This window comes from Triplophysa dalaica, chromosome 5 (genome assembly GCF_015846415.1).
Source record: "Triplophysa dalaica isolate WHDGS20190420 chromosome 5, ASM1584641v1, whole genome shotgun sequence".
NCBI classification, from domain to species: Eukaryota; Metazoa; Chordata; class Actinopteri; order Cypriniformes; family Nemacheilidae; genus Triplophysa; species Triplophysa dalaica.
Genome location: NC_079546.1, coordinates 18,900,559 through 18,926,401, shown reverse-complemented (window position 1 = coordinate 18,926,401; position 25,843 = coordinate 18,900,559). Strand labels below are relative to the sequence as shown.

General features: G+C 41.9%; 17 non-coding genes across 17 annotated transcripts; all 17 read left to right on the top strand.

Annotated features, from left to right (window-relative positions):
- Positions 1–18,973: 18,973 nt before the first annotated feature.
- Positions 18,974–19,055, top strand: trnal-uag (transfer RNA leucine (anticodon UAG)). Its single transcript has one exon. It is a non-coding gene; the product is annotated as a tRNA-Leu (tRNA).
- A 140-nt stretch (positions 19,056–19,195) lies between these two features.
- Positions 19,196–19,268, top strand: trnak-uuu (transfer RNA lysine (anticodon UUU)). Its single transcript has one exon. It is a non-coding gene; the product is annotated as a tRNA-Lys (tRNA).
- Positions 19,269–19,668: 400 nt separating this feature from the next.
- On the top strand, positions 19,669–19,750 carry trnas-uga (transfer RNA serine (anticodon UGA)). Its single transcript has one exon. It is a non-coding gene; the product is annotated as a tRNA-Ser (tRNA).
- Positions 19,751–20,625: 875 nt separating this feature from the next.
- trnal-uag (transfer RNA leucine (anticodon UAG)) lies at positions 20,626–20,707 on the top strand. Its single transcript has one exon. It is a non-coding gene; the product is annotated as a tRNA-Leu (tRNA).
- A 140-nt stretch (positions 20,708–20,847) lies between these two features.
- On the top strand, positions 20,848–20,920 carry trnak-uuu (transfer RNA lysine (anticodon UUU)). The gene has a single exon. It is a non-coding gene; the product is annotated as a tRNA-Lys (tRNA).
- A 232-nt stretch (positions 20,921–21,152) lies between these two features.
- Positions 21,153–21,224, top strand: trnah-gug (transfer RNA histidin (anticodon GUG)). Its single transcript has one exon. It is a non-coding gene; the product is annotated as a tRNA-His (tRNA).
- An 84-nt stretch (positions 21,225–21,308) lies between these two features.
- trnas-uga (transfer RNA serine (anticodon UGA)) lies at positions 21,309–21,390 on the top strand. Its single transcript has one exon. It is a non-coding gene; the product is annotated as a tRNA-Ser (tRNA).
- Positions 21,391–22,094: 704 nt separating this feature from the next.
- On the top strand, positions 22,095–22,176 carry trnal-uag (transfer RNA leucine (anticodon UAG)). The gene has a single exon. It is a non-coding gene; the product is annotated as a tRNA-Leu (tRNA).
- Positions 22,177–22,316: 140 nt separating this feature from the next.
- On the top strand, positions 22,317–22,389 carry trnak-uuu (transfer RNA lysine (anticodon UUU)). Its single transcript has one exon. It is a non-coding gene; the product is annotated as a tRNA-Lys (tRNA).
- Positions 22,390–22,789: 400 nt separating this feature from the next.
- Positions 22,790–22,871, top strand: trnas-uga (transfer RNA serine (anticodon UGA)). Its single transcript has one exon. It is a non-coding gene; the product is annotated as a tRNA-Ser (tRNA).
- A 405-nt stretch (positions 22,872–23,276) lies between these two features.
- On the top strand, positions 23,277–23,358 carry trnal-uag (transfer RNA leucine (anticodon UAG)). Its single transcript has one exon. It is a non-coding gene; the product is annotated as a tRNA-Leu (tRNA).
- A 140-nt stretch (positions 23,359–23,498) lies between these two features.
- trnak-uuu (transfer RNA lysine (anticodon UUU)) lies at positions 23,499–23,571 on the top strand. The gene has a single exon. It is a non-coding gene; the product is annotated as a tRNA-Lys (tRNA).
- A 400-nt stretch (positions 23,572–23,971) lies between these two features.
- trnas-uga (transfer RNA serine (anticodon UGA)) lies at positions 23,972–24,053 on the top strand. The gene has a single exon. It is a non-coding gene; the product is annotated as a tRNA-Ser (tRNA).
- A 704-nt stretch (positions 24,054–24,757) lies between these two features.
- Positions 24,758–24,839, top strand: trnal-uag (transfer RNA leucine (anticodon UAG)). Its single transcript has one exon. It is a non-coding gene; the product is annotated as a tRNA-Leu (tRNA).
- Positions 24,840–24,979: 140 nt separating this feature from the next.
- Positions 24,980–25,052, top strand: trnak-uuu (transfer RNA lysine (anticodon UUU)). Its single transcript has one exon. It is a non-coding gene; the product is annotated as a tRNA-Lys (tRNA).
- Positions 25,053–25,284: 232 nt separating this feature from the next.
- Positions 25,285–25,356, top strand: trnah-gug (transfer RNA histidin (anticodon GUG)). The gene has a single exon. It is a non-coding gene; the product is annotated as a tRNA-His (tRNA).
- Positions 25,357–25,440: 84 nt separating this feature from the next.
- On the top strand, positions 25,441–25,522 carry trnas-uga (transfer RNA serine (anticodon UGA)). The gene has a single exon. It is a non-coding gene; the product is annotated as a tRNA-Ser (tRNA).
- The last annotated feature ends 321 nt before the right edge of the window (positions 25,523–25,843 follow it).

The window sequence follows — 25,843 nt, the reverse complement described above, 5'->3', positions numbered from 1 at the left end:
CATTGCAAACCACAATTGAGGCCTGCAAACAGTCAGACTCAGTTTCAGTGGAGATTAAAATGTCATCGGTATACTGTAGATGGCAGATCAGTTATTATGTCCAAAACACGTTTCACTGCAGCGGAGAAGACGGCAGGGCTATCAATAAAACCCTGAGGAAGGCGTTTCAAGGTCAGCTGCGCACCTTTAAATGTAAATGAAAACAATGGCTGAGTATCTGGATTGACGGGGATAGAGAAGAAGGCTGCACACAAATCCACCACCGTGAAGTGGGTGTGATTGTGTGGTATCGCATTCAGAATAGTTAGCACATCAGGCACAATCGGTGCCAGAGGAATTATTAATGAATAAATGGCCATAAAGTCTTGTGTCAAAAGCCAACTCGTTCCATCAGCTTTACTGATGGGATTGATTGGTGTATTGTAATGTGAGTGAGTGGGGCTACACGACGGGTCCGGAGTGCTTCTGGGAGCTGCTGCTCCACCTCTGATGGCTGCTCCAAAGGCGTTCTCTGAGCTCTTCTTCTTGGTGGTGTTGTATCAAATGATAACACATGTTATACAATGAGAAGGCAGAAAAGGATTAAACTCATTCACAAACCGTCAGTGTTGTGAGAGGTTATTAGTGGTTACTGTAAATATAATATAATATGCATGTAAGCATGGTCATCATTGCCTGTACACACCTCTGGGTACAGCAGCAGATGATGAAGGGCCAGCAGGGGAAGCAACAGCAGGTTCTGACAGAGGGGACCCAGGCTCACTGCCATCAAAAGAACCAGTCGGCTCTATCATGACAATTTTAAATATTAATACGACATTACACACATTGCACATCACTCCTGTACAAACTAATTAATTTAGACTTTTCATCATATCTGCCCTGTTGTTTTGATTCACTAGTCAACACACCTACTGCTGCCTTGCCCTGGTCCTCTGGCTGGTCATACCCTGCTGCCTGTTCACCTGATTCTCCTCATCCCTCCTCTGCATATTCCTGCTTGTCTAGGGAGACAAAGCGGCCTAGGAAAGACTTCCTAGGCCGCAAGTACTTCCACTTTTTCCCCTGCTGCTGACCCACTCCTATTACCTGTCTCCTTTCTCCTCTCCTTTAAATATGTGTCCCTCAAACTCTTCAACGTCTTTCTGCACACTTCATCTGAAAAAACACATCAACTCTTTACCGGGAAAATAGTTGTAAAACGTGAATAACGTAGATTGGTGATATTTGGTGTTTTGTAGGTCGCATGTCCATCTGGGTAAAAAATGGGAAAACAAAGCTGCATTTGTGGTGGGAAAATGTTTAAATATATTACCCTTTGGTTTATAGTGCGCTGTGCGCAAGCTAATAGATTTCAAGTGCGAGAGAAATGCGCGAACGAAGTTAGATTTGAAGCGCAAGATAAGTTACATTTCAAGCTCGTCACACACAGTCTGTTGATTGCTAAATAAAATAAAACAAACACCTGCTTTTATGAAACACATTTTAACATCTAAATGACTAAAACTCTTCCCTTTTAAAGGCTGTTAATCCACAGTCCTCACGAGATATCAGCAAACCAGACTGTGAGCATGTTATAGCAAGCGGTGCTCGCTGGATATAATTCTTGTTCTCCTGCGGTTTATTGGAGTGCAGCACAACATATGCATGCCGCCACCTATTGTACTAGAGATTAATCGAAATTACGTCTAGGATTTATTACGGTCACAAACACACTTAAAAGTTTCCCACACTTCAACTAAGCATTAAATAACAATTCTCTAAGAAAGTTATAAGGTGCACATAACAACAAAATAACACAACTATATTGGTACAACAAAGTTACATTAGCACATTAGTAAACATTAGTCACCTTACATTTATATAAGGATCATTTTGAACATTGCACAATAGATTCAGAATACTTAAAGGGCTAGTTCACCCAAAAATGAAATTTTGTTATAATTTACTCGCCGTCAGTTTGTTTCAAACATGTATTTCTTTGTTCTGGTGAACACAATGAAAGATATTTGGAAAAATGTGAGTAACCAAACAGATCTTATCTCCCATTGATTCCCTTAGTATTTATTTTCCCTACGATGGCACAAGATGCCAATGGCATACTGGTTCTATTTCTCACCTACTTTGGTCAGCTGTATGGTCCAAAATTCTTGTCCTACACTGCACACTGCCTTGTACACCTTGCAGACGATGCAAAACAGCATGGCATCCTGGACAAATTCATCGCTTTCAAATATGAGAATCACCTGTACATTCTGAAAAGACTTCTGAGGAAACCAACGTGCCAAAGTCAAATAGTCAGAAGATTCTCTGAAATGCAAAGTTGCTGTACAAAAACTCACAAAACCAGACCATACGCGTTAAGAAAACTCCATGCAACTGGTCCTATCACTGCAAATTTTTATGAAGCAGCACAATACAAAGAATTGAGAACAAGCTCTAACACTTTCAAGCTGGATCAGTCAAACAGTCTCGTTTACATCAGTGGTAAAGCTGCTAAGCTGAAGAACATCATTTCATTCAGGGATGAAATTTATGTTGCCTACAGTACCTTCAACCACCTGGAAACCTTTTTTAACTACCCGCTACCATACTCTTGGCATCTACGTAGATGACAACCTCTCCACAGCAGTCAATTTCTGCAAGTTTGAAGAGATAGAGAGCAAAATTTTCCTTGTACCCCATCATTGTTGCTTTGTTTCAATTCCTCTTTTACGTAAAGAGTAAATCTATATCTGTGCTTGTTTTCTGTAGTTAGAGTTTGATTGAACTAATATTGTCATTTTCATCAGTACAAATCTTAATACCACAGCAAATTGTGATATTTTAGGGAATTGTGTGCTTCGAATTTAGCAACCGTTTGAGATGGGCCCTTTTATATTCCAACATGGCAATGCTATGTACACTCAATGACTTGTACACAGGGGTACACCCATTTTGGAACAGAAAAAGGTTCTTCCAAAACGTTTGCAACCGAGATGGAAACAAAATTCTGCAGAAATACAATTTTGAACAGTTTCGAAAGTGCCTTTTTCGGTCCCAAAATGACTACTATTGCCATTGATGTTGGGTTGAGTTTTGGCTCAAGTTGAGTGTTTTGGTTAAACTTTCTGTATAAAGTCACACCAAAGTTGTTCAGTTAAGTTTAGCTCTGGGCTTTATGCAGACCAGTTATGTACATCCCCATCGACTGAATTTCTTTTAAAATCCTTCTTTGTTCACAGGGGCATTGTCAGGTTGGAACAGAAAAGTGTCCCTTCCACACGGTCGTTAATAAATTAGAAGCACAAAAGCAAGACCCAACACAAAGCAAGAATTCTTCATGAGTCTGGTAGGAGCAGAACATTTTCTACTTGAAATGAAACATAATTTTGCCAATTGTTAAACAACCACATGAAATGGTACATGTTTTCATGTTTTTGTGCACATAAAATAACCATATTACATCTCACGTATCAGCATCTTTTGACAACGTTGCCAAGAACTGGAAGAAGGCCAGCTACACATCTGACATCAATTCAGAGCCTGAACTTCTTGGGAAAAGGGTTCATAAGTACGTACTCTCCAGAGAAATGGTTTAAAAGATGTAAACTGTCATCATTTACCTTCATGTTTCAAATACAGAAGTTTGACTTTTGCAGCTCTCAAGGGGAGCTTGTAGCTTACAATGAATTGTCTATTTATAAGAGTATTTGCTACATCACAGAAGTCATAATGACATGTATGCTGTTCTCTTTTCTTTGTTCTAGAAAAAAAAAAATTCTGATAACATGTATTTATCAGATGAAGAAACCATAACACAAAGCCATCCTACCATCAGCACCAAAACCTCCAGAACCACCAAAACACAACAAGAAAAAAGGTAATACATTTTGCATACATGCAGCTGGAGTGTTGCATAATTAAACTAATTGTTCATACAAAAATCTAAATAACCCTATATTTTACTCACTCTCAAGACTTCCTTGGTGTATATGAGTTTCTTCGTCAAAGTTATTATACACTTTATCATGGCTCTTTCAATCCTTATAATGGGAATGAAAGAGGGGTGAGATTTTGAAGCTCCAAAAAGTGCATTTATCGATCAAAAAATATAACCTGTTCCACACGACTCCATGGGGCAAATAAATGCCATCTGAAATGAATCGATGCATTTTAAAGAAATTTCCATTAACTTTTCAAACTATTATGTTTAACTTCTGTTATCTGTCGATAGTGCACTGAAGTGAAACATTACGGTTTAAAAAGTTGTTCATATTTATGTTTCTCTTAAACAATTGATTCACTTCAGAAGTTCTTTAATAATCCTATGGAGCTGTGTGGAGCACTTTTTGATCGATGGATGCACTTGGAGCTTCAAAATCTCATCCCCCATTCATTCCCATTGTAAAGCTTGGAAGAGCCATCAGAAATGCTATTTGAACTCTGATTGTATTTGTCTGAAAGAGGAAAGTCAAATACACCTAAGATTTTGAACTAAATAGAACTTTTCACAGCACGTAGACACAATGTAAAACTAAAGGCATTGCGTATTCAATCCGTAGAGCACACTTTTTCTGTCCTGAGAGCCTGTGGGGACCACCAAGGAAGAACACCAAGTTAGTTAACTGCACAAAAATATGAGAAGGATTTGACACCCTCACCTGTTACTGACACCCACATTGTTAGTTACAGTAAAAAAAAAAACTACACAAACTGTTTGTTCTGATTGTTGACCACACAGATGCCATTCCTGTTCAAATAAACATTGTGGAATGTGAACAACTAACTCCGAGGCAGATCAGTCACCAGTTATGGGCAGTGCCTATATGTCAGGGTGTCCAAACTCTGTCCTGTAGGGACAGTGCTCTGAAGATGTTAACTCCAACTCACCTCCAACAGACCTGCCTGCAAGTTCCTAGACAGGTTTAGGCTTAATAAAGAGGTTCAGGCGTGTTTGAATGGGGTTAAAGCTAAACTCTGCAGGACAGTGACCCTTCAGGAACAGGAGTAACTTAACTTAGTCTTTTCAGTTATTAAACATAACTTGACAATCTTTTGAAGTTTGACAACATTAACTGAACACCCCTATAGTGAAAACACAAATAATTTCTAATAATGTTCATTTCTAAAAACTAATTATGTTTTCAAGTAATAGTGAAAATTGTGTCATCTTTTACTCATCCTCATGTCATTTCAAAACTGTATAATTTTCTTCCACACACAGCAAAAAAGATATTTTGAAGAAAGTTGGTGACCGAACAGCAGTGGCACCCTTCTATTGTATAGACAAAAAAAATCAATGCAAGTGAATGGGTGCCAGTCTTCAAAATATCTTCTTTGTGTTTTGCAAAACAAAGGAAGTCACTCAGTTTTGACATGACAAGAGGGTGAGTAAATGACAACAGAATTTTCATTTTTGGGTGAACTATCACTTTAAGGACCTTCAATATTAAAGCATTTCAGGTGAGATTGTGCAATGAGCGTCAACCACAAAATTGACTAAATTTGGCTAGACTAAAGCCAATGTATCAAAGTATCCCCATAGTTAATATGGATGCTAAAATGAATGTGTGCTGCAGACAAAATGAAGCAGGCATTAGGCTGGGTTGCACCAGTAAGGCTTAGGCTTAAATACTGATTAAATGAGCTTTATTTAATCATTCTGTTGCAACAAACTTGAAACCTTGTTTAAAAATAAGCCAGGTTACATTTGAGCCGTAACTAGATTCAGGTGTAACTTAACAGTAAACATAAATTACATGTAACCCTGATGCTTACTTTAATTCTTAATGTGAGTTAAAACCGATTATTAAACAGTCAGTTCTTGTCCTCGATTCTCATCTAATGTGCCAAGTTCTAAGCCGTTATAAAATACCCGACCGCATTACATAGCCTAAATATCATTTTATTTACTTAATTTTATGAAATCTTGCTACGCATATGGAATAACCGTTTTAAAAATCAATCAATAAGCCCTGCAAAGCAGTGGGTTACAGTGCATTTTATAACAGCTGGGGGGGTTAAGCCACTCCGTGAAAATGCACTGTAACCCACTTCTTTGCGAGGCTTATAACTTTGGTGAATGGACAAGGGGAAAACATCAGATTATAAAGCATTGATGACAGGTAAAGCCGTTTTACTACTACTGGTGACAGGTGTTCCCTTAATGCAGTTAATTTACTGCGCTCCTCCTCAATCATGGCCGTTCCAGTCATGAGCTGCATGGCAGTGACTGAACAGATGTAGTAGCGCATCACTTTGTGACACTTTAGCCTAAATCGAAACCTGTATGGCATCAATATTGTAGATTAGTTACAACAGTTAAGAACAAATCGATTGCAGATGAAGGCATTAATACAAATGAATGTTTAAATCCATGATTTGTTAATCAAGGGTGGGTTGCAGCAACAAGGATGTAGAGTTTGAGTCTAGCTTTATTTTAATTTGAGTTATGTTGTACTAGTATAACAAATTTAGGATTAAAATTTTAACCTATATTTAAACCTTCATCAGTGACTCATTTTGTCCACCATGATGGATTTGCCAGTGTTAACTAAACAGCAACAGTTTTGTCAATAAAAATAATTAATTGGTTTGTATATAGATGGAAATGTAATTTTGCCATTTAAAACTGCTCTTTAGATATGCTATCTTTATAAAACTGCCCTCACCCCCTGTTCATTCTTAGAAGTTCTCCCAGTGTGTAATGAATAAGTAGGGCATCCTGAATGTAATGCTCCAAGGCGTTGTGTCTCCTCACTCTCTCCAGAAAAAAATAATGCAGAGGCAGTTTGAAAGAATGTAACTTCTTATGTCCCCTTGTCTAAACAATATTCTACGGTTGAAGAGTCTAGTCGACGGAACACACAGAGTTTGCAGATCTGAAGACAAAGTTCGACACAGACACCATGTGCTTGTTCAATCAGAGTCCAAAGTTTATTGTATTAAGGACAAATATTTATATGCTTGAAACAGGAGGTGTCATATAAAACCACCAGAGTGGAAAATCACTAGATTTTCTGTTTAGTCCTTCCTCCTGAACAATCAGATATGATTACATATTTAATATTACAATAACAGAACAATCGTCCATAGGCATCATTAGGAACCTTGATATGGAGAACAACAGATGCTTATATCAACATAAGACAGCATGAGATCCGATACAACTTTCAACGAGGTTAAACAACAAGAAAGTAAGAAGCAAATATTATGAATAGAAATGAATAATAAAGATAAAGGGATGAATACATATGATGAATATTGGAATAAACACAGATGCAGTATTTGTGGAGGACAGGACGAAATCCAGATTCTCACACAGTTTTAATATTTTTTTTACAATAAACAAATCTCTTAAGTGTGACATGACACTATTGATGTCCTATTTCTGATCATTTATCCACACATTTTACTGTAGATATTTATTTTTATTATTTAAACCTCATCATGAAGTTTAAATTTAATTCACAATTTAGAGTTAAATCTGAGTTTAAAGTAATGGAGCAACTGAATTACGTTTACATTTATGTTTACTGTAAAATTGAAACCTCAATTGATATCTAAAAATGTAACGCTGCAGAATTATTAAACACTTTCATATAATCCAGAATAAAGCCTAATCATGGCTGTTGGAACCGGCCAATTGAGTGTTTCCATTTACAAATTAATTCATATTCAACTTAAACAACTCCACCTTTTACAGCTCCAGTGGGCATCTCACAGGCAGACCTTCATGGCTGACATGTTGATGCACCTAACACACAAGGTAAGAGCAATATTTTGAATAAAGGTGAGGAAACTAAAAAACACTCAATGCACAACACTATTGCGCAATCTAAAATTTGAAAATATTAAATAATTTGTTCAATCATAGAGAACAGCTTTTCTGTACTGAGATCCTTGGGGGACCACCAAAGACAACCACTCTTATTTTTCATGCTCAGTAATAATTTTTGTTGTTCCAAATCTGTAAACATTTCTTTGTTCTGATGAATATATATGAATATAATATTTGAAAGAATGCTTGTAACAGTAACAGTTCTTGGGCCCCATTGACTACCATAGTATAACAAATACTTGTTTTTCTTCTTCTTCTGTCAAACACAAAATCAGATATTTTGAAGAATGTAGGACAGTAAAAAGTTCTGGGGCACCTGATTACCATTGCCATTTTTCTGACTATAGTAGTTATTTGGGTCTAAGAAATGTTTAGTTACAAGTGTTCTAACAAATGTTTTGTGTGCAACCAAACATAGGTTTGGAACAACTAGAAGGTGAGTAATTCAGAACAGAATTTTCATTTTTGAAGCAATGCTGTATATGGTTGTTACTACCAAACTATTGGTATAAGCACATTCATGCTTGGCATGTGTGACGAGTCACCCCTGGCACAATCAGCGTCGCCATGGAAATGGGAGAAATCAGAACAACGCACCTGCAGCTTATCGGATTCCTCATAAAGGCTTGTTTACGAACCACTACAAAAGATACGGGAACAGACTCACGGGTGAGCAACGTCTCCCAGACAGGGAAGCCTAACCTCGCTGTCATTTCTTCTACCCTTAGGCTCCGACTGAAGAGAGCTGTTAAAGAACCTTCCTGGAGGAGCCAAACCACTTCCTGGAGCACCTGGAAGAAACAAGAACCTCCCGACCGGATATCCGACTCGTACCCACAAGGAAAGCGGGCCAACCGGCTTACCTGGCTGAAATAATTCCGAGAATTATAATAAACATACCCTCCGGGGCTACTAATTGCACTTCTTGTGTACTTGTCGTTGCTCTACCCGTGACCGCATGCTATCGGTATTGGGAGAGAAATGCATTTTATCTTGCAACCAATGTTTCACTAAGGGTACCCTTAACCTTATAAGTTAAGGTTTTCCTGGGCACATGAACAGTCACACCAACACTTGGACTACAGCAAGCATCCACATTGCATCCCCTTTTGACACCACTTTGAATCCTTATGTTTTCAAAAGAACAAAGATGTACTTACTGGAGATTGGTGGTTATGTCAATAGCCACTTTTCCAGAGTCGAGCATGTGCAGACCAGGGCTCTCAGGTCGATGCAGTAGCATACTTCTACCTAAGAGCCCAAAACAAAGACACATCTTCAGTGGAAACGCAGCTAATATAAAAAATAAATTGCCCATAGCATGATAACTGTTATTATACGTTTTTATTTTATTTCAAGTAAATACAAGTAAATCTAACCTAATCCATCTTTGCAGCTCAAGGAATCTCCCAGGCACACCATCAGAGCTGGTATCTCGATCCACCTAACACACAAGGTAAGAGCAATAATTTGAATAGGAAAAAGAAACACTATTCACAACACGATCTAAACCAAATATTAATATAACATTATATTTAACAGACCATGCCTTTTCTGTCCCAAGATCCTTGGCAGACCACCAAGAAAGACCACAAGGTAAGTTATGCTATACAAATATATAGTAATAGATCTTCAACAACAATTTCCACTCCAGCGCATTTCTTACCAGAAAAATTGTTAAGGAAGTAATACGGTACAAGAGTCTGTTAAAGAAGTCACACCTGAAGTGCGTGGTTTATGCACAACACAAGTGTAGGCAATCCCTTTGGAAATAATTTATTTACAATAAAGCACTAGCCTTGAGTATCTTGTTGCTTTTATAAAACGGTTATCAAGCAATACAAATACTATTTACGCAAACATATGCATCAATGCAAGTTGCATGAAGTAAAATCACTAAGTCTCCCTTCCGCAGGAAAAAACAGTCCTTGATAGACTATGAACAGCAACAGAATGATTTGTTTACATTTCTAATCGTGCTGCGCATTGGTACACAAAATCATTAGGTGCAGTAGTCATAGCTGTGCTTAACCATGAATACAACACAGCTATTGCCCAATCAGAATTAAGGACTGGACCTAACAGTTTTATAACATATTAATATACATAGGTTGGATCATTTTATGAAAATGTGTTACATTTCATCCTAAACAACTTGACATGTTCTTGGTAAAATCCACCAAGACAAATTGTATAATACATCTGAAATTTTAAACCTCACAATAAATTTATATTTAAAGATGCTGCAAGACAGGAAATTCCAGCCCTGGGTCCTTTACAAAATCAATGCACATTTATATTGTACATACTATTTATTTCTCAGTTTAAATGAGCTGCAAAATGCATCGTTATTAATGAAATCTACATACCAAATTTAATTATCTTCTTTATTGCTGCTGTAGAAAGGGCTATTATGGAAAAGCTGGAGAAAATGGACATGAGATCAACAACCTGACTTCACTGGTGCAGTCTATAACAGGAAACAGACACGCTTTACACCAGATGGATGTGGCCAAAGAGGAAGAGAGTGGTGTCCTTCCTCTAGCAAGCATTGCTGTTCTAGATAGGCTAGAGGAAAAATTTGCAGAAAAAGGATTTAGGCAGAGGATGGTAAGAATCATTGACATTTTCAAAACATAACATTTCTTCTATATACCTTGAACCTGATTACGGTGGTGCCGAAACCCGGGAAAAAAGGTGCAGTGCCCCCGCCATGTCCCAGCCGGGTTCACCATTTGCGGACGTGATCCAGTCGCTCGCCGGTCTTCATCGCGAGGACCACCAAGCGCTGCTGAACCTTCGGGAAGACCAGGAAGGCCGTCTGGGCCAGGAGGCCGCCAACAGGGAACCAGCGGCCGGCTCCCCAGCGGTAGGTGTGCCGCTGCACAAGATGGGACCTCAGGATGACCCGGAGGCGTTTTTTGAGCTTTTCGAGAGGTATGCAGAGATTTCGGGCTGGCCACTCGACGTTTGGCCGCCACGGCTGATCCCCCTGCTGACGAGGGAGGCACAGCTAGCCGCCCAGCAGTTGCCAGTCGCAAACCTTCTTGTCTACGCAGACCTCAAGAAAGCCGTCCTACAGCGGGTCGGCCTGAGCCCTGAACAGCAGCGGCAGTGCTTCTGGTCCTGGCAGGGCGGTCCAGAGTTCACTGAGAGGGGCTGGGCTGACAGCTAACCCTAAGAAGTGTGCAATTGGGTGTGTGGAGGTAAGGTATATGGGCTTCCACTTGGGTCATGGTCAAGTGCATCCTCAAAGTAATAAGACTTCAGCAGTTGCAACCACACCGAGACCCAAGACCATAAAGGAGGTGAGGCAGTTCCTGGAGCTGGTGGGATACTATAGAAGGTTTGTACCTTATTTTGCGGACCTCACCAGCCCGCTGACTAACCTCACTAGAAAGGAGGCACCGGATACCGTCCAGTGGATGGAGCCACGCCAGCAGGCTTTTACCCAGGTGAAGGCTGCTCTCTGTGGCGTGCCGCTATTGCACTCCTCTGAATTTTCTCTTCCTTTTTTCGATGCAGACGGTCGCGTCGGATCGAGGCGTGGGGGCGGTTTTCTCCCAGGAGACGGGGGGTGAAGAATGGCCGGTGCTGTACCTCAGTCGGAAGCTCTCTAGGAGAGAGACGAAGTACAGCACCATTGAAAAAGAGTGCCTGGCGATCAGGTAGTCCGTACTCACCCTCCGCTATTATCTCCTGGGGCGCGAATTCACGCTCCATTCGGCCATGCTCCCCTCCAGTGGCTCCACCGCATGAAAGACTCCAACGCGCGGATCACCCTGAGGTATCTGGCGTTACAACCCTTTAAGTTTCAGGTGATCCACAGACCGGGGTCTTAGATGGTCGTTGCCGACTTTCTCTCCAGGAGGAGGAGGGAGGCTGCAGGCCGGATGGGGCCTCGGCCTGAGTCGGGTGATGGGGGTATGTGGCAAGGGGGGCGTGGTTTAGTGACATCTGCACAGGAGAGGAGAGACACGGGAAAGACGGTAAGCAAGTAGGTAAATTACAGACTAAGAACACCTGCGTCTCTTTACAGTGATTGGTGAGGAGACTGCTTAAAGGCTGGCAGGATTCAGAGGAGATAGAGAGAGAGACTGGCTTGAAGACACAACCGAGCTACCAAAGGAGCTGAAAGGAATCTCATGGACAGAGCTCCGGAAAAGCAGTGTGATTTTTGACATTCTGAGTATTGTTAAGCGCAGTTTGTGTTAAACGGAACAGAATAAAAGATTCTCGTCTTCCAGCCCGAGCCGACCCCGCCTCCTTTCTTCCATATACCTTGAACCTGATTACAGTGAATAATTTTAACAAAATAAGAGAGATCATACCAAAAAGCATTCTATCATAACCATACAGACACTTCTGGAAAGGGTTCAAATATGCCAAATATGTTGGAAAAACAATAAAATCTGCAGGACCTGGAGAATGTTTCTGAAGAACAGAGCTCAGTTTAACTGTTTAGAACAAAAAAGGGATCTGTGAACAACCTTTACAAAATAAAAAAAAAACAGTCATAGATCATCCAGGTAACCACACACAGTATTAAGAGCCAAGGGTGCCCAAACTTGCACAACACTGTAAATACAAAGATTTTAACTCAACTCAACTTTATTTATATAGCGCTTTTTACAATTTTTATTGTTACAAAGCAGCTGTACATGAGACACATTGAATACAAGAAAAACAACTAAAGGCAAATACCTGTAAAAACAAGAAAAAGATGAAATCAACAAAAGACAGACATACAAATGCTCCACACACACAATGTGGATACATACTTACACACATTGACATAGACGCACACACGCAAACACACTCTCACACATGCACAGTGAAAGCACACATTTGAGATAAAGGAGAGAGAACCACAGGTCAAATATTAAACGGACTATAAATTCTTATATGCAATATTAATTATGTCTAACTTCTAACTTCTTTAACTATTAAGACTTGCAATGTTTTAGAACGAGGTCTCTTATGCTTACTACTGGCGCTCTATTATTAATAATGATTCTTAAAATCCATGTTAAAAACATGTTGGGGTGGTTTCCAAGACAGGGATTAGTCCTAGACTTAAAGAAGTTTAAGAGCTGTCCTAACTGAAAACAGCTTGCACTAACATATCTCAAAGTACTTCAGTGCCCTTTGTGTTGTCTCAAACTGCACACAAATAATGGTTTGTTTGTTCAAGCCACTTAAATGTTCTAATTAAACTGTCCTGGTCTAAATAATCTCTTTCTGGGAAACCACCCCTTTGTGTTATATTCCGAAACATTTTCTGTGTGGAAAGTAAACCATCACATATTTTCAGCATTATTTGATCATCAGAAAAACTTTTTTTAACACTGAATATGTCCCATTCCTATAGAATGAGTATTCCTAAAGTCTGGATATGTATGGGGGGACAAAAAGAAAGATTATGCTGTTTTTTTTCCTTTCCGGGCTATTGCTTTAATATGTAAACTAAACGTTAAAATAAATCTTGAGATATAAGTGTAGCATACAAGCAGACTGTATTCATGGCAAAAGTCTAGTCATTCTTTAATGATTGTCAAAAACGGCTGAACAATTGAAGCTGCACATTTTTCAATACACAAAACTGTTTGTGTTTAGCATGAGAAAGTTTCTTACACATGTGACTAAGAGTGGGTTTCTTTTCTAATTCATTTGAGCACATTATTACATAGTCTGCTTTCATCATAAGAGGAGCTTGTGACGGGTGAAGCAATGACACATACACGAGGGGGTTAAACAGATGTGCCCCGAAGGGTATATTTATTATAAGTCCCCGGAGGAGACAGAAGAAAACAAAACAAATGAGGCTTGACTTCCGGGTTCTCAGGGCTTCCGTGAAGCTTCCTTCTTCTTCTTTAGGCAGTGTTCTTCTAGTGTCGAGGGCGGTTCCCTCGATATAAGAACTCCACGGTTCGGTCCTCCTAATTGCCTTCCGACTCTGCAAAAGAGAGAAACCACATAAGAAGTCTGCCTTGTATGGAGAAATTGCTCACCTCCACTCCGTCTAAATGGGCTCTTTATAGCCCTGTGTTTAAGAGCCTCTGATGTCCGGCAGGTGTGAGGCTCTAATTCCTTCCGTCTCCATGGCGACGCTGATTGCACCAGGGGTGACTCGTCACAGAGCTATTAAATGGGCTAATGGTGCAAGTTTTTGTGCATTGTGTCATTTCCAAAGTTCAAGTGTCCATAACAAACACGCTGACATTAATTACTCAGAATTTCAAATGTCATAAAAAAACATATTTTAAGGCTTTACGTCAGATTTCTTTAGGTGAACACATAAAAGCTAATTGTGGACAGTGCACACAAAAATGTATGTATAGTGCTATATGAACCATTTATGTGAATAAATCTTTAATTTCACTATGAGTTTAAATACAGATTTAAATCAATCCACAATAATGTTATTTTATTGCATACAACAATATTGCATGTTATGCATGGTGAGCATAACATATATTAAAAGCATTACAACTCAAATTTTACTTTAAAATGTACCTGTTGAAGGTTAACAGATTATCCCTCAGTGGTTGCCCCAATATGAAGAAGACTGTGTGGAGGATTTGCTTCAAAGTTTTCACGACAGACGTCGCACGGCAACTCAACTGGTGTGGAAGGGGAGGGAAAAAAGGCCTTCGTAAAACAAACTTCTGAGCACTCTTAATAGGGAAGCTAAAATACACGCCATCAATTTAGTGCTGGGTTATTGAAATCCGGTTCTTGAAGGCCCGTGATCTGAATAGTTTATTTCCAACCCTAATCACATACCTGACCACGCTAATTAAGTATTCGATTGGGACTACTTCAAAATGCAGAACAGATGTTGAATTAGGGCCGTACAGTGAACTAAATTATGTTAGTTCACTACTATGGGCCTACAATACAATTATTAAATATAGTTGTTATGCACAGATCTCAAGTAAATTTTCTTTCTTGTGTCTTGTTTCGACATGGTTTACGTAATACGTATAGATTGAATCATGCAGGAAGGAAGAGCTTGACACGTCTGAACTGCCATGCATAATGCGTCGGTAATACTTCCGGGTGACTTTATATTCCAGGTATAACACTCCCCTTCCCTTATTTTCCACGTTTTTCCCTATGGACTGCCATTTGCACACGCTCCCTCACCATTGACTGTTTTCACCTGTTCCTCATTATTAGTTAATCCCCAGCACCTGTTTATTCCTCGTTCGCTGTTGTATTTAAGTTCTCCCCTTCGTTGTATTCCTGGTCCAGTATTGTAAATGTTTCATAGTGTTGATTTTCTCCTTTGTTTCCCTTGGATTAAAGACAACCATTTTGTGTACTATGTCGTCTGAGTCTTCCCAGCACGGACCTTGTTACACCGGGTGATGTAACCAGATGGAACAATTAACGTTTATTTTAATGTAACTTGAAATATGTTTGTTGACTTTTTTTATGAAATTATTGTAAATGTTTATTTTAACATACAGCTTCTGAAGCAGAGGCGGAAAAGTTTGTGAAGGACTTCCTACGCTTGGCCCCAGGGAGGATATAATCATGTAATTGTTTGTTTGCTGTGTTCACTTGATGTGTTTGTTATAAATGTACGTTTTGTTAATAAAGTGTTTGTTTGTTATGTTTGTCTATTCATTATTTTTCCTAAAATTAACGAGTGTGTTCTTTTTTCAACTATAGAATAGTGTGAAATTTATTTTTGGTAATTGTAACATGCATGAGGGAAGGTGTAGATTGTGTATTATGAAAATAATTAGAGAAACAAAATTATGTCGTTTAAAGAGCTGGAGCGGACATCTCGGCGAGGTATTGCATATGAGCAAACGCCCTAATATAGACATCATACAGACGAAAACCACGACCTCTCTCAGACGTCTCCGCGAGGTACGTGTGCTATTTGGGTACCATTTAGGCCAATTTGTTTTATAGACATGCTATTTTGTTAACGCGGCCTGAAGCATAGCCAACTATTAATGATCAGACATTTATTTTCATTGCAAAATTGTGTTTGGTTCAGACGCGACGCTTTCATCACGCGGTCTGCTTTTAACTTACTCGGAAAATGTTCTCGGTTTTTAAAGACATGCCGTTTATGTCCGATGTGTTTAACTTGCACACACAAAAACAATTTGTTGGCTTGTGTTCTGCCCTTCAGTATTGTATTATTAACTAACATGACCTTGCTATGTTTATGTATTATGTTTGTGCCCAGTTAAAATGCTGATCCAGGTCAAGTTTGGCCAACTGCAGAAGTATGTAAAGCTGGATTGTATTGAAGGACAGTTTGAATTTATGCAATTTCATGAAAAAGGCTTGTAAAATCTTACTTAATCTTTGCCCTACAAATACAGTTGTGTTCAAAATTATTCAACCCCCAATGAAATTGATTGTTGGTTTGACATTGATTATGATCATTCAGTCATCCTGCTTACAATTAAATCAAAGAGGCACGTGTAGGTCAGACAAATATAACATAACATTTATTACGAAATAACCACAAATGTCTTTTCTGAGCTCACATCATTATCAGTTTTTTTCAACCCCCAAGTGACATTCAACCTTAGTACTTAGTACAACATCCTTTTACAGTTATAACAGCTTTTAAACGTGAAGCATAGCTTGACACAAGTGTCTTGCAGCGATCTACGGGTATCTTCGCCCATTCATCATGGGCCAAAGCCTCCAGTTCAGTCACATTCTTAGGCTTGTGCACTGCAACTGCTTTCTTTAAGTCCCACCAGAGGTTCTCAATCGGATTTAAGTCTGGTGACTGAGATGGCCACTTCAAAATGTTCCAGCCTTTAATCTGCAACCATGCTCTAGTGGACTTGGAGGTATGCTTGGGATCATTGTCCTGTTGAAAGGTCCAACGTCTTCCAAGCCTCAGGTTTGTGACGGACTGCATCACATTGTCATCCAATATCTCCTGGTACTGAAGAGAATTCATGGTACCTTGCACACGCTGAAGCTTCCCAGTACCTGCAGAAGCAAAACAGCCCCAAAGCATGATTGACCCCCCGCCATGCTTCACATTAGGCAAGGTGTTCTTTTCTTCATAGGCCCTCCTCCAAACATAGCGTTGATCCATGGGCCCAAACAGTTCTAATTTTGTTTCATCAGTCCACAGAACACTATCCCAAAACTTCTGTGGTTTGTCCACATGACTTTTGGCATACTGCAGTCGACTCTTCTTATTCTTTGGGGACAGCAAGGGGGTGCGCCTGGGAGTTCTGGCATGGAGGCCTTCATTACGCAGGGTGCGCCGTATTGTCTGAGCAGAAACTTCAGTACCCACATCTGACAAATCTTTTCTCAGTTCCTCAGCAGTCACACGGGGACTTTTCTCCACTCTACGCTTCAGGTAGCGCACAGCAGTCGAAGTCAGCATCTTCTTTCTGCCACGACCAGGTAGCGCCTTTGCCTTGAATTTGCGAATGATGCTTCCTATGGTGTCTCTTTGTATGTTTAACATCTTTGAAATCTTCTTATAGCCATTGCTCTTCCTGTGAACAGTAATCACCTGTTCTCTTGTCTTCCTGGACCATTCTCTCGACCTCACCATGTTTGTAACCACACCAGTAAATGTCTAGAAGGAGCTGAGTATCACAGTGATTTTAAAGCTGCCTAATTGGTGCTTATTAGGCTTTATTGCTGCTCCCTGATATCCACAGGTGTTTTCAATACCTGATTGAAAACACTTCATTGAACCTCTGTTCTTCAGAGTGGTAGTCTTTAAGGGGTCGAATAATTATGTCAATGAAGAATTCACAAAAGGAACATTTACTACTGTATTACAAAACTAATTGATGTCATTTTAGTTGCATATGGTTCTTTAAGAAGTCCTTGTAGGATTTCATTCTGAATACAATTACAAATGTACACTAAATTCCCTAAAACCATTTACAGCATTTGGGGTTGAATAATTTTGAACACAACTGTAAGAAGAGATGGGAGTCATGGAAGAGGTCACCTTTGACAGGGGTACGGGAACCGAGGGCCACACTGGGGCAGAGTCAGTCATGAATTGATCAGTTTATTTCAAAACCGTCACGGTCTTCATTTTTGATACAACAATAACAGTTTGTGAACTTGACAAAATGTTTTTTAGCTGAAACTTGCTACACAAGTCAGTTTTTTGTGAGGACTGCTTGATCATGTGACTGAAAAGTAACAAAGGGGCAAAAACTCACAGTAAAATGGAGGAAAACATGCAAAGGGATTGTTTAAGAGTTATTGAATGTGTGCACCCTCTTCATGTAGCAACATATCCTTCCCTAGTCACGATTTTGGGGAGTTTTCTGCAAACTAAATCAACCACGACTCTGGTGGGACTCGGACCCACAACCTTTGAATGCCCACATTACTCAATCTAGAAGTCCAATGCGCTATCCATTGCGCCAAGCGGTTAAGGCGATGGACTTGAAATCCATTGGGGTCTCCCCGCGCAGGTTCAAACCCTGCCGACTACGGTTGCTTGAGAGAGAGATGAAGATCAAGCCTTTATAGACTACCACGTTTTTCTTTAAGAGCGACTCTGCAACAGATGGCACGTGTTGTTGATATAACACAAATTGACCGGTACAGGAGTGCTCTATGGGTTTTCGATGCAACTAGGTAAATAACCATGTAGTAAACACATAATGTAAATCAATGTGTACATACTTTATAGCCTTTTATATGATTTTACAAATGTTTAAGAGCACCTCTGCAACAGATGGCACGTGTTGTTGATATAACCATAATTGACCGGTACAGGAGTGCTCGATGGGTTGTCGATGCAATTAGGTATAAAACAATGTAGTAAACATTTAATGTTAAACAATGTGTACATACTTTATAGCCTCTAATGTGATTTTATAAATGTTTTCTTTACAGGGACCTTTAAGGAAAGCACGGGCAGTCAGGGCAATGTTTAAAACACGTCTGACTTTCAGCTCCCAGAGCCCGTTACCCGGTTCGAGTGTACTTGATGAACTGCAATCAACAGATGGCATCGCCTCCAGATATAGGACTGAACACCCCTGCATCAGAAAGGTGCACTGAACCGTAAGCCGACAGAACCCTGTAAGGTCTTGACTGTCTGCGAAATGTCACAGCGGTCCTACTGTAAAACACAATGGTGGAAACCGGCGGAACAACGTGCCTTTTTGAGGTAGCGTGGCCGAGCGGTCTAAGGCGCTGGATTTAGGCTCCAGTCTCTTTGGAGGCGTGGGTTCAAATCCCACCGCTGCCAGTGGGTCTTTGCTCCGCTTGGATCGTTGTGAGTCTAGTTTTTCTCTTACCTCCAGAGCCACATTAGCTGGTTAGGGTGTGTTTGATGAGGGATGAACCTGCAATCACCTGTTGTACTCAACACGTCGCTGCAACTCAAGAGCCCGGATAGCTCAGTCGGTAGAGCATCAGACTTTTAATCTGAGGGTCCAGGTTTCAAGTCCCTGTTCGGGCGATGTGTTTCCACATTGTTAGTCACCTTTACCTTGTGAGCTCTTCTGGGCCCTCCCTCTGTTGATAAAAATTAAATAAACTGTTTGCTCGTGCGTTGGAGTCTACACATTGGCTTTGAGCAGGGATTTCATCGAGCACATGCTCAAGGAATTCCGTGAGACCTCAGCAAAAGCTGCCAATCTTCTCCCTGCAGATGTAGTCACTCAGTCACTTTGCCGGAGGCATGTTGGCCAGCCGTGATCGTATAGTGGTTAGTACTCTGCGTTGTGGTCGCAGCAACGCCGGTTCGAATCCGGGTTACGGCAGTCCTTACGGCAGTCCTTATTGAAGTCCTGCCTTTCCCTTTTTGACATCGTCCTCTGCAGCAGCACGACCGAAACCCAGAGGGCCTGGAACCTGTTGTAGTCGTGGCCGAGCGGTCAAGGCGATGGACTTGAAATCCGTTGGGGTCTCCCCGCGCAGGTTCAAACCCTGCCGACTACGGCTGCTTGAGAGAGAGATGAAGGTCAAGCCTTCATAGACTACCACATTTTTCGTTAAGAGCGACTCTGCAACAGATGGCACGTGTTGTTGATATAACACAAATTGACCGGTACAGGAGTGCTCGATGGGTTTTCGATGCAATTAGGTAAATAACAATGTAGTAAACACTTAATGTAAATCAATGTGTACATACTTTATAGCCTCTAATGTGATTTTATAAATATTTAAGAGCACCTCTGCAACAGATGGCACGTGTTGTTGATATAACCATAATTGACCGGTACAGGAGTGCTCGATGGGTTGTCGATGCAATTAGGTATACAACAACGTAGTAAACATTTAATGTAAATCAATGTGTACATACTTTATAGCCTTTTATATGATTTTACAAATGTTTAAGAGCACCTCTGCAACAGATGGCACGTGTTGTTGATATAACCATAATTGACCGGTACAGGAGTGCTCGATGGGTTGTCGATGCAATTATGTATACAACAACGTAGTAAACATTTAATGTAAAACAATGTGTACATACTTTATAGCCTCTAATGTGATTTTATAAATGTTTTCTTTGCAGGGACCTTTAAGGAAAGCACAGGCAGATAAAAGACCAAAGATGAGCTTTCAGGGCAGTGTTTAAAACACGTCTGACTTTCAGCTCCCAGAGCCCGTTACCCGGTTCAAGTGTACTTGATGAACTGCAATCAACAGATGGCATCGCCTCCAGATATAGGACTGAACACCCCTGCATCAGAAAGGTGCACTGAACCCTAAGCCGACAGAACCCTGTAAGGTCTTGACTGTCTGCAAAATGTCACAGCGGTCCTACTGTAAAACACAATGGTGGAAACCGGCGGCACAACGTGCCTTTTTGAGGTAGCGTGGCCGAGCGGTCTAAGGCGCTGGATTTAGGCTCCAGTCTCTTTGGACGCGTGGGTTCAAATCCCACCGCTGCCAGTGGGTCTTTGCTCCGCTCGGATCGTTGTGAGTCTAGTTTTTCTCTTACCTCCAGAGCCACATTAGCTGGTTAGGTTGTGTTTGATGAGGGATGAACCTGCAATCACCTGTTGTACTCAACACGTCGCTGCAAGTCAAGAGCCCGGATAGCTCAGTGGGTAGAGCATCAGACTTTTAATCTTAGGGTCCAGGGTTCAAGTCCCTGTTCGGGCGATGTGTTTCCACATTGTTAGTCACCTTTACCTTGTGAGATCTTCTGGGCCCTCCCTCTGTTGATTAAAATTAAATAAACTGTTTGCTCGTGCGTTGGAGTCTACACATTGACTTTGAGCAGGGATTTCATCGAGCACATGCTCAAGGAATTCCGTGAGACCACAGCAAAAGCTGCCAATCTTCTCCCTGCAGATGTAGTCACTCAGTCACTTTGCCGGAGGCATGTTGGCCAGCCGTGATCGTATAGTGGTTAGTACTCTGCGTTGTGGTCGCAGCAACCCCGGTTCGAATCCGGGTTACGGCAGTCCTTATTGAAGTCCTGCCTTTCCCTTTTTGACATCGTCCTCTGCAGCAGCACGACCGAAACCCAGAGGGCCTGGAACCTGTTGTAGTCGTGGCCGAGCGGTTAAGGCGATGGACTTGAAATCCGTTGGGGTCTCCCCGCGCAGGTTCAAACCCTGCCGACTACGGCTGCTTGAGAGAGAGATGAAGGTCAAGCCTTCATAGACTACCACGTTTTTCGTTAAGAGCGACTCTGCAACAGATGGCACGTGTTGTTGATATAACACAAATTGACCGGTACAGGAGTGCTCGATGGGTTTTTGCTGCAATTAGGTAAATAACAATGTGGTAAACACTTAATGTAAATCAATGTGTACATACTTTATAGCCTTTTATATGATTTTACAAATGTTTAAGAGCACCTCTGCAACAGATGGCACGTGTTGTTGATATAACCATAATTGACCGGTACAGGAGTGCTCGATGGGTTGTCGATGCAATTAGGTATACAACAACGTAGTAAACATTTAATGTAAAACAATGTGTACATACTTTATAGCCTCTAATGTGATTTTATAAATGTTTTCTTTGCAGGGGCCTTTAAGGAAAGCACGGGCAGATAAAAGACCAAAGATGAGCTTTCAGGGCAGTGATTAAAACACGTCTGACTTTCAGCTCCCAGAGCCCGTTACCCGGTTCAAGTGTACTTGATGAACTGCAATCAACAGATTTCATCGCCTCCAGATATAGGACTGAACACCCCTGCATCAGAAAGGTGCACTGAACCCTAAGCCGACAGAACCCTGTAAGGTCTTGACTGTCTGCGAAATGTCACAGTGGTCCTACTGTAAAACACAATGGTGGAAACCGGCGGCACAACGTGCCTTTATGAGGTAGCGTGGCCGAGCGGTCTAAGGCGCTGGATTTAGGCTCCAGTCTCTTTGGAGGCGTGGGTTCAAATCCCACCGCTGCCAGTGGGTCTTTGCTCCGCTCGGATCGTTGTGAGTCTAGTTTTTCTCTTACCTCCAGAGCCACATTAGCTGGTTAGGTTGTGTTTGATGAGGGATGAACCTGCAATCACCTGTTGTACTCAACACGTCGCTGCAAGTCAGGAGCCCGGATAGCTCAGTGGGTAGAGCATCAGACTTTTAATCTTAGGGTCCAGGGTTCAAGTCCCTGTTCGGGCGATGTGTTTCCACATTGTTAGTCACCTTTACCTTGTGAGATCTTCTGGGCCCTCCCTCTGTTGATAAAAATTAAATAAACTGTTTGCTCGTGCGTTGGAGTCTACACATTGGCTTTGAGCAGGGATTTCATCGAGCACATGCTCAAGGAATTCCTTGAGACCTCAGCAAAAGCTGCCAATCTTCTCCCTGCAGATGTAGTCACTCAGGCACTTTGCCGGAGGCATGTTGGCCAGCCGTGATCGTATAGTAGTTAGTACTCTGCGTTGTGGTCGCAGCAACCCCGGTTCGAATCCGGGTTACGCCAGTCCTTACGGCAGTCCTTATTGAAGTCCTGCCTTTCCCTTTTTGACATCGTCCTCTGCAGCAGCACGACCGAAACCCAGAGGGCCTGGAACCTGTTGTAGTCGTGGCCGAGCGGTTAAGGCGATGGACTTGAAATCCGTTGGGGTCTCCCCGCGCAGGTTCAAACCCTGCCGACTACGGCTGCTTGAGAGAGAGATGAAGGTCAAGCCTTCATAGACTACCACGTTTTTCGTTAAGAGCGACTCTGCAACAGATGGCACGTGTTGTTGATATAACACAAATTGACCGGTACAGGAGTGCTCGATGGGTTTTTGCTGCAATTAGGTAAATAACAATGTAGTAAACACTTAATGTAAATCAATGTGTACATACTTTATAGCCTTTTATATGATTTTACAAATGTTTAAGAGCACCTCTGCAACAGATGGCACGTGTTGTTGATATAACCATAATTGACCGGTACAGGAGTGCTCGATGGGTTGTCGATGCAATTAGGTATACTGTCTTGACTGTCTGCGAAATGTCACAGCGGTCCTACTGTAAAACACAATGGTGGAAACCGGCGGCACAACGTGCCTTTTTGAGGTAGCGTGGCCGAGTGGTCTAAGGCGCTGGATTTAGGCTCCAGTCTCTTTGGAGGCGTGGGTTCAAATCCCACCGCTGCCAGTGGGTCTTTGCTCCGCTTGGATCGTTGTGAGTCTAGTTCTTCTCTTACCTCCAGAGCCACATTAGCTGGTTAGGGTGTGTTTGATGAGGGATGAACCTGCAATCACCTGTTGTACTCAACACGTCGCTGCAACTCAAGAGCCCGGATAGCTCAGTCGGTAGAGCATCAGACATTTAATCTGAGGGGCCAGGGTTCAAGTCCCTGTTCGGGCGATGTGTTTCCACATTGTTAGTCACCTTTACCTTGTGAGCTCTTCTGGGCCCTCCCTCTGTTGATAAAAATTAAATAAACTGTTTGCTCGTGCGTTGGAGTCTACACATTGGCTTTGAGCAGGGATTTCATCGAGCACATGCTCAAGGAATTCCGTGAGACCTCCGCAAAACCTGCCAATCTTCTCCCTGCAGATGTAGTCACTCAGTCACTTTGCCGGAGGCATGTTGGCCAGCCGTGATCGTATCGTGGTTAGTACTCTGCGTTGTGGTGGCAGCAACCCCGGTTCGAATCCGGGTTACGGCAGTCCTTACGGCAGTCCTTATTGAAGTCCTGCCTTTCCCTTTTTGACATCGTCCTCTGCAGCAGCACGACCGAAACCCAGAGGGCCTGGAACCTGTTGTAGTCGTGGCCGAGCGGTTAAGGCGATGGACTTGAAATCCGTTGGGGTCTCCCCGCGCAGGTTCAAACCCTGCCGACTACGGCTGCTTGAGAGAGAGATGAAGGTCAAGCCTTCATAGACTACCATGTTTTTCGTTAAGAGCGACTCTGCAACAGATGGCACGTGTTGTTGATATAACACAAATTGACCGGTACAGGAGTGCTCGATGGGTTTTCGATGCAATTAGGTATATAACAATGTAGTAAACACTTAATGTAAATCAATGTGTACATACTTTATAGCCTTTTATATGATTTTACAAATGTTTAAGAGCACCTCTGCAAGAGATGGCACGTGTTGTTGATATAACCATAATTGACCGATACAGGAGTGCTCGATGGGTTGTCGATGCAATTAGGTATACAACAACGTAGTAAACATTTAATGTAAAACAATGTGTACATACTTTATAGCCTCTAATGTGATTTTATAAATGTTTTCTTTGCAGGGACCTTTAAGGAAAGCACGGGCAGATAAAAGACCAAAGATGAGCTTTCAGGGCAGTGTTTAAAACACGTCTGACTTTCAGCTCCCAGAGCCCGTTACCCGGTTCAAGTGTACTTGATGAACTGCAATCAACAGATGGCATCGCCTCCAGATATAGGACTGAACACCCCTGCATCAGAAAGGTGCACTGAACCCTAAGCCGACAGAACCCTGTAAGGTCTTGACTGTCTGCGAAATGTCACAGTGGTCCTACTGTAAAACACAATGGTGGAAACCGGCGGCACAACGTGCCTTTGTGAGGTAGCGTGGCCGAGCGGTCTAAGGCGCTGGATTTAGGCTCCAGTCTCTTTGGAGGCGTGGGTTCAAATCCCACCGCTGCCAGTGGGTCTTTGCTCCGCTCGGATCGTTGTGAGTCTAGTTCTTCTCTTACCTCCAGAGCCACATTAGCTGGTTAGGGTGTGTTTGATGAGGGATGAACCTGCAATCAACTGTTGTACTCAACACGTCGCTGCAAGTCAAGAGCCCGGATAGCTCAGTGGGTAGAGCATCAGACTTTTAATCTGAGGGTCCAGGGTTCAAGTCCCTGTTCGGGCGATGTGTTTCCACATTGTTAGTCACCTTTACCTTGTGAGATCTTCTGGGCCCTCCCTCTGTTGATTAAAATTAAATAAACTGTTTGCTCGTGCGTTGGAGTCTACACATTGACTTTGAGCAGGGATTTCATCGAGCACATGCTCAAGGAATTCCGTGAGACCACAGCAAAAGCTGACAATCTTCTCCCTGCAGATGTAGTCACTCAGTCACTTTGCCGGAGGCATGTTGGCCAGCCGTGATCGTATAGTGGTTAGTACTCTGCGTTGTGGTCGCAGCAACCCCGGTTCGAATCCGGGTTACGGCAGTCCTTATTGAAGTCCTGCCTTTCCCTTTTTGACATCGTCCTCTGCAGCAGCACGACCGAAACCCAGAGGGCCTGGAACCTGTTGTAGTAGTGGCCGAGCGGTTAAGGCGATGGACTTGACATCCGTTGGGGTCTCCCCGCGCAGGTTGAAACCCTGCCGACTACGGCTGCTTGAGATTGAGATGAAGGTCAAGCCTTCATAGACTACCACGTTTTTCGTTAAGAGCGACTCTGCAACAGATGGCACGTGTTGTTGATATAACACAAATTGACCGGTACAGGAGTGCTCGATGGGTTTTTGCTGCAATTAGGTAAATAACAATGTAGTAAACACTTAATGTAAATCAATGTGTACATACTTTATAGCCTCTAATGTGATTTTATAAATGTTTTCTTTGCAGGGACCTTTAAGGAAAGCACGGGCAGATAAAAGACCAAAGATGAGCTTTCAGGGCAGTGTTTAAAACACGTCTGACTTTCAGCTCCC